Consider the following 6,925-nt stretch of genomic DNA (forward strand, 5'->3'; position numbering starts at 1 on the left):
TCACCCGCACACTATCACTATCCTACACTCCAGGGATAAATTTACAAAAGCTAATTACCGACAAAACCCGCACGTCTTTGTGATGTGAGGGGAAAACCGGAAAACCCGGCGAAAACCCGCGCGGTCACAGAGAGAACGTACAAACGCCACACAGGCCGAATCCGCAGTCTCCACCCAGGAACCAGATTCTCTGGCGCTGTATAATGCCCCTGCCCCACTTAGGAAACCTGAACGGAAACCTCTGGAGACTTTGCGCCCCACCCAAGGTTTCCGTGCGGTTCCCGGAGGTTGCAGGTGGTTGCCGGAGGTTGCATGTAGTGGAAGCAGGTGCGGAGACTGACAAAAACCTCCGGGAACCGCACGGAAACGCTTGGGTTGGGCGCAAAGTCTCCAGAGGTTTCCGTTCAGGTTTCCTAAGTGGGACAGGGACATAAGGCAGCAACTCTACCGCTGCACCTCATATATCCATGTATTCCAGCGATGCTGCCTGACCAGTTGAGTTCCTCCCGCACGTTGTGTTCTCATTATCATCTTCTCGTTTCGGGAAACTCCCGCGCCCCAGAGATTGGGGGCGCGTAGAGCGACTAATTGATTTCATCACCCCACGGGCCAGCAGCGGCCCTGTGGGCCAAATGGCCGCCTGCACGGCTGCAGTCAATTTGGGGAGGAAACAACAGATGTCTCACATTCAGGCCGATGCCGTGTGACACTGGGCTTGGCGGTGTATGGGGGAGGTGCGGGCGCCGACAGGTCGCCCACTCTCACAGGCATTTCGCCTCTGACCAAGTCACCAACTTGCATTAAGCTGAGCCCGTGGGCTGTCTGTGGGTAGATGACCTATCTTTGAATCTTTAGTTGTGAGTCTTGTTGCTAAGTGTGCAGGTCTCATGCAGGTCTCATGCAGGTGTGCAGGTCTCATGCTCTCGCTGCGGTTTCATGAGGAAAGGCGTAGCCTTCAACAACCTTCCTCGCTACTAAATCGTGTCCATCGCTCTACATTCGACCAGACCCGATCGAAGTCTGCAACATTATGATAGGCATAGAGGGGGTGGACAGTCAGAAGCATTTTTCCAGGGTGGAAATGTCAAAGACTCGAGGGCCCAGCTTTTCATTCAGAGGAGCAAAGTTCAAAGGAGATTGTCAAAGAGTCATAGTCACACAGTGGGGAAACAGGCCCTTCGGCCCAACTTGCCCATACCGGCCAATATGTGTTCGGCCCATACCCCTTTAAACCTAACCTATGGTATTGGGGGTAGGGTGTTGACATGGATAGAAAATTGGTGGCAGACCGGAAGCAAAGAGTAGGCGTGAACGGGTCCTTTTCACAATGGCAGGCAGTGGCGAGTGGAGTGCCGCAAGGCTCGGTGTTGGGGCTGCAACTATTTACCATATATATCAATGATTTGGAAGTGGGAATCAGGAGCAACACTAGCAAGTTTGCGGATGACACAAACCTGGGTGGCAGTGTGAACTGTGAAGAGGATGTTAGGAGGTTGCAGGGTGACCTGGACAAGTTGAGTGAGTGGGCAGATGCGTGGCAGATGCAGTATAATATAGATAAATGTGAGGTTATCCACTTTGGCGGCAAAAACAAGGGGGCAGATTATTATCTCAATGGGGTTAGGTTAGGTAAGGGGGAGGTGCAGCGAGACCTGGGCGTCCTTGTACACCGGTCACTGAAAGTTGGCGTGCAGGTACAGCAGGCAGTGAAGAAAGCTAATGGAATGTTGGCCTTAATAACAAGAGGATTTCAGTGTAGGAGTAGCGAGGTTCTTCTGCTGTTGTATAGGGCTCTGGTGAGACCACATCGGGAGCATTGTGCACAGTTTTGGTCTCCTAATTTGAGGAAGGACATCCTTGTGATTGAGGCAGTGCAGCGTAGGTTCACGAGATTGATCCCTGGGATGGCGGGACTGTCATACGAGGAAAGATTGAAAAGACTAGGCTTGTATTCACTGGAGTTTAGAAGCATGGGGGGGGGGGGGGGGGGGGGGTCTTATAGAAACATCTAAAATTATAAAAGGACTGGACAAGCTAGATACAGGAAAAATGTTCCCAATGTTGGGCGAGTCCAGAACCAGGGGCCACAGTCTTAGAATAAAGGGGATGCAATTTAAGACGGAGGTGAGAAAAACTTTTTCACCCAGAGAGTTGTGAATTTATGGAATTCACTGCCACAGAGGGCAGTGGAGGCCAGGTCACTGGATGGATTTAAGAGAGAGTTAGATAGAGCTCTAGGGGCTAGTGGAGTCAAGGGCTATAGGGAGAAGGCAGGCACGGGTTATTGGTAGGGGATGATCAGCCATGATCACAATGAATGGCGGTGCTGGCTCGAAGGGCCGAATGGCCTCCTCCTGCACCTATTTTCTGTGTTTCTATGTATCTATCATGTACCTGTCTAAATGTTTCTTAAACGTTGCGATTGTCCCAGCCTCAACTACCTCCTCCGGCAGCTTGTTCCATACACCCACCACCTTTTGTGTGAAAAAGTTACCCCTCAGATTCCCATTGCATCCTTTCCCGTGGTCGAGTCTACGCCGACCAGCAATCACCCCCTACACTAGTTCTGGCTCTGTGAGGCAGCAACTCTACCGATACAGCACTGTGACAATTTTCCAATAGCCCCCTCCCCCAGACGCTCACAAAACTCTGGGCATGTTTGACACATATGAACCCTGGCCAACGGTCAACAGACCAAATGTAGAGGTTTACCGGCGACCCGTGTTGTAACAAATCTTTCTGACAGACGGTGACAGCGGAGCGACTTGCCCCTTGCTCTCTGGAAGTGACATTTTGATCGCCGCCGCGCTTGGACTTGTGTTCGGGATCGCCGCGTTGTCCTGCCTGTACCTGGTTAAACATCGGATCGGTGAGTGACTGAGCGCCTTCCAGATGTGTTCCTTAGATATCGGGCAAGGGGCCGGTCAAAGGATTACTCGAGGATTGGTAACTGCCCGGGTTTTTCAGATGCCAGCGCACCGTGCGAGTTGAGTTCTCTCAAGAATATTTCCTGGAACATCGGAGTTTGAGGGGAGACTTGATAGAAGTCATAGAGTTATAGAATCATGGAGTGATACATTGTGGAAACAGGCCGTTCAGCCCAACTTGTCCACACTGACCAACATTCCCCATCTAATCTCGTCCTACCTGCTCGCGTTTGATCCACATCCTTCCAAACCTGTCCAAATCCATGTACCTGTCTAACTGTTTCTTAAACGTTGATATAAGCCCTGCCTCAACTACCACCTCTGGCAGTTTTTTTTCATACACCCACCACCCTTTGTGTGAAAAGTTACCCCTCAGATTTCTATAAAATCGTTTCCCCTTCTCCTTAAACCTATTCCCCTCTGGTCCACGGTTCACCTACTCTGGTCAAGAGACTCTGTGCATCTACCCGATATGTTCCTCGCATGATTTTATACACCTCTATAACATCATCCTTCATCCTCCTGCGCTCCAAGGAATAGAGTCCCAACCCTGAGTTCTAGCCCTGGCAACATCCTTGTACATCTTCTCTGCACCTTTTCTAGATTAACAGTATATTTTGTATAACATGGTGGCCAGAACTGAACGCGATACTCTAAATGCGGCCTCACCAACGTCTTATACAAATCCCCACTACGGGTGCTGTCTGTACGGAGTTTGTACGCTCTCCTCGTGACCGCGTGGAGTTTCTCCGAGAACTTCGGTTTCCTCCCACACTCCGAAGACGCACGGGTTTGTAGGTTGTTCAAGAAGGAACTGCAGATGCTGGAAGATCGAAGGTACACAAAAATGACCATTCGGCCCACCGAGTCCTCACTGACCAGCGACCCCCGCACAATAACACTATCCTACACGCACTAGGGACAATATACAATTTTACCCAGCCAATTAATCTACATACCTGGTACACATATATGCTGGAGAAACTCAGCGGGTGCAGCAGCATCTATGGAGCGAAGGAAATAGGCGACGTTTCGGGCCGAAATCCTTCTTCAGACTGATGAAGGGTTCTGAAGAAGGGTTTCGGCCCGAAACGTTGCCTATTTCCTTCGCTCCATAGATGCTGCTGCACCCGCTGAGTTTCTCCAGCATTTTTGTGTACCCAAGTTTGTAGGTTAACTGGCTTGGTATAAATGCAAATTACCCTCATGTGCGGGGGTCGCTGGTCGGTGCAGACTTGGTGGGTCTGTTTTCGCGCTTTATCTCCAAAGGTACGAACGCAAAGTTGAACATTTAGACAGGTACATGGATAGGATCGGTTTAGAGGTGCACGAAATATTGGAGTAACTCAGTTGTTCGGCACGGACTTGTAGGGCCGAGATGGCCTGTTTCCGTGCTGTAATTGTTATATGGTTATATGGTTAACTCAACGGGACAAGCAGCATCTCTGGATAGAAGTAATGGGTGACGTTTCGTGTCGAGACCCTTCTTCAGACTGAGGATATGAGCCAAACGCAGGAAGTGGGTCCAGTGCAGATGGGGCATGTTGATCAGTGTGGGCAAGTTGGGCCGAAGGGCCTGTTTCCATGACTCGTGTCCCATATAACATTCTGAATTATCGGGATTTTATCTGTTTTAATGTAATCTACCACCCTGCCTCGCAAATCTGCTCCCTGCTAAATTACAATACGAAATAATCAATTTCATTCTAATTTCCAATATATTATCTAAAACGAATGGGGCGTCTAATTGTTATTTAATTACCACTGATTAGCATCTTCTCTGATTACATGCAGACTTGCTTCACGAATGTTCATTTCATTTGAACATCGAATCATTAATTTCATTCTAACTTCCTTTAACAGAAAACGGCTGATTTCAATCTAATCAATTTCACTATAATCTGAAATTATTGATCATAATTTGTTCGCAATTGAAATCGTGAATCGTTGTTCTGAGCCTAACCCCTGTTCATTACAATATAAACCAGTTGATTTCGATGTAGCTTTAGTTTAGAGATACAGCGCCGAAACAGGCCCTTCGGCCCACTGAGTCATAGAAACATAGAAACATAGAAAATAGGTGCAGGAGTAGGCCATTCGGCCCTTCGAGCCTGCACCGCCATTCAATATGATCATGGCTGATCATCCAACTCAGTATCCTGTACCTGCCTTCTCTCTATATCCCCTGATCCCTTTAGCCACAAGGGCCACATCTAACTCCCTCTTAAATATAGCCAATGAACTGGCCTCAACTACCTTCTGTGGCAGAGAATTCCACAGATTCTCCACTCTCTGTGTAAAACATGATTTTCTCATCTCGGTCCTAAAAGACTTTCCTCTTATCCTTAAACAGTGACCCCTAGATCTGGACTTCCCCAACATCGGGAATAACCTTCCTGCATCTAGCCTGTGCAACCCCTTAAGAATTTTGTAAGTTTCTATAAGAACCCCCCTCAATCTTCTGAATTCTAGCGTGTACAAGCCGAGTCTATCCAGTCTTTCTTCATATGAAAGTCCTGCCATCCCAGGAGTCCACGCCGACCAGCGATCCCCGTACACTAGCACTATCCTACATACACTAGGGGTAAGTCACAGTGACACCAAGCCAATTATCCAACAAACCTTCAGTTTCTTTGGAGTGTGGGAGGAAACTGGAGCACCCGGAGAAAACCCACGCAGCTCACGGAGAGAACCTACAAACTTCATACAAAACAGCACCCATAGTCAGGATCGAACCAGGGTTTCTGGCGCTGTAAGGAAGCAAATCTACCGCTGAGCAACCGTGCCGCCCTGATATATGAATGTCGAGCGTGGTTAATTTTAAAGAGTTCGCTTGTGTTTCAGTTCCATTCCAATCCCACACAAGAGATTAGTGTGCAATATTAGAGCACATGGTATTTGCGGTAAGGCATTGACATGGATAGGGAGCTGGTTGGTAGATAGGATGCAAAGAGTAGGAATTAACGGGTCCCTTTTCAGAATGGCAGGCAGTGAATTAGTAGGGTGCAGCAAGGCTCAGTGTTGGGACCCCAGTTATATACAAATTCAACCCGATTTAGTCGAAGGACTTAAATCGATGTAATATCTCCAAGCTTGCGGATGACACAAAGCTGGGTGGCAGGGTGTGGGCTGCGAGGAAGATGCTTTGAGGCTGCAGTGTGACTTGGATAGGTTTGGTGAGTGGGCAGAAGATTGGCAGATGCAGGATAATGTGGATAAAAGTCAGGTTATCCACTGTAAATGGATTAATTGTAATCATGAAATGCAGCGAGCAAACGCAATAATTCCCGATATTTTCGATCTTTATATCTCCACGGCGAATGTCCGCTAACCACTTCCGCTGTTTTTGCCCCTTCAGCACCCTCTTATATTTACCTTCTTTTTATCTATCTTCTGGACTGTAAAGTAAGATAACTGTGTCTCACGGTCACCCCGACTGGCACAGTTATTTACAGCTCAAAAACGAGCCGTTTTCGCGGTTTTTAACGGGTGTGAAAGTACACATTTTCAGCATCAATAACATGTACCGGAAGTGACGCTTGTACCCCAGTTGGATTTTGCGGCCACGTGGGTGAGGATCTATGCTCCAGTGACCTTTCGTGAAATCACCCTATAGCAAACATTTTAACAATTGGCGACCGCAATCCAAGAGTCAATGGGGTTTTATTGTCGTGTGTTCCAGATAGAACAATGACATTCTTACTTGTAGCAGCACAACAGAATGTGTAAACATGGTATACTGTAAACTAGAGAATAAACGAGAAAAAGTAATTTCAGTGTGTGTAGACATACACAAACTCACACATGCACATGTACGCATATGTATGTATATATATATATGTGTATCTATTTATATTACGGTATATGGACACATTGATCTGTTTTGTAGTAAATGCCTACTATGTTCTGTTGTGCTGAAGCAAAGCAAGAATTTCATTGTCCTATCAGGGACACATCACAATAAACTCACTTGAACTTGTTTATATATATGTTGGCAT

The sequence above is a fragment of the Amblyraja radiata genome, chromosome 30 (genome assembly GCF_010909765.2).
Source record: "Amblyraja radiata isolate CabotCenter1 chromosome 30, sAmbRad1.1.pri, whole genome shotgun sequence".
In the NCBI taxonomy this organism is placed as follows: Eukaryota; Metazoa; Chordata; class Chondrichthyes; order Rajiformes; family Rajidae; genus Amblyraja; species Amblyraja radiata.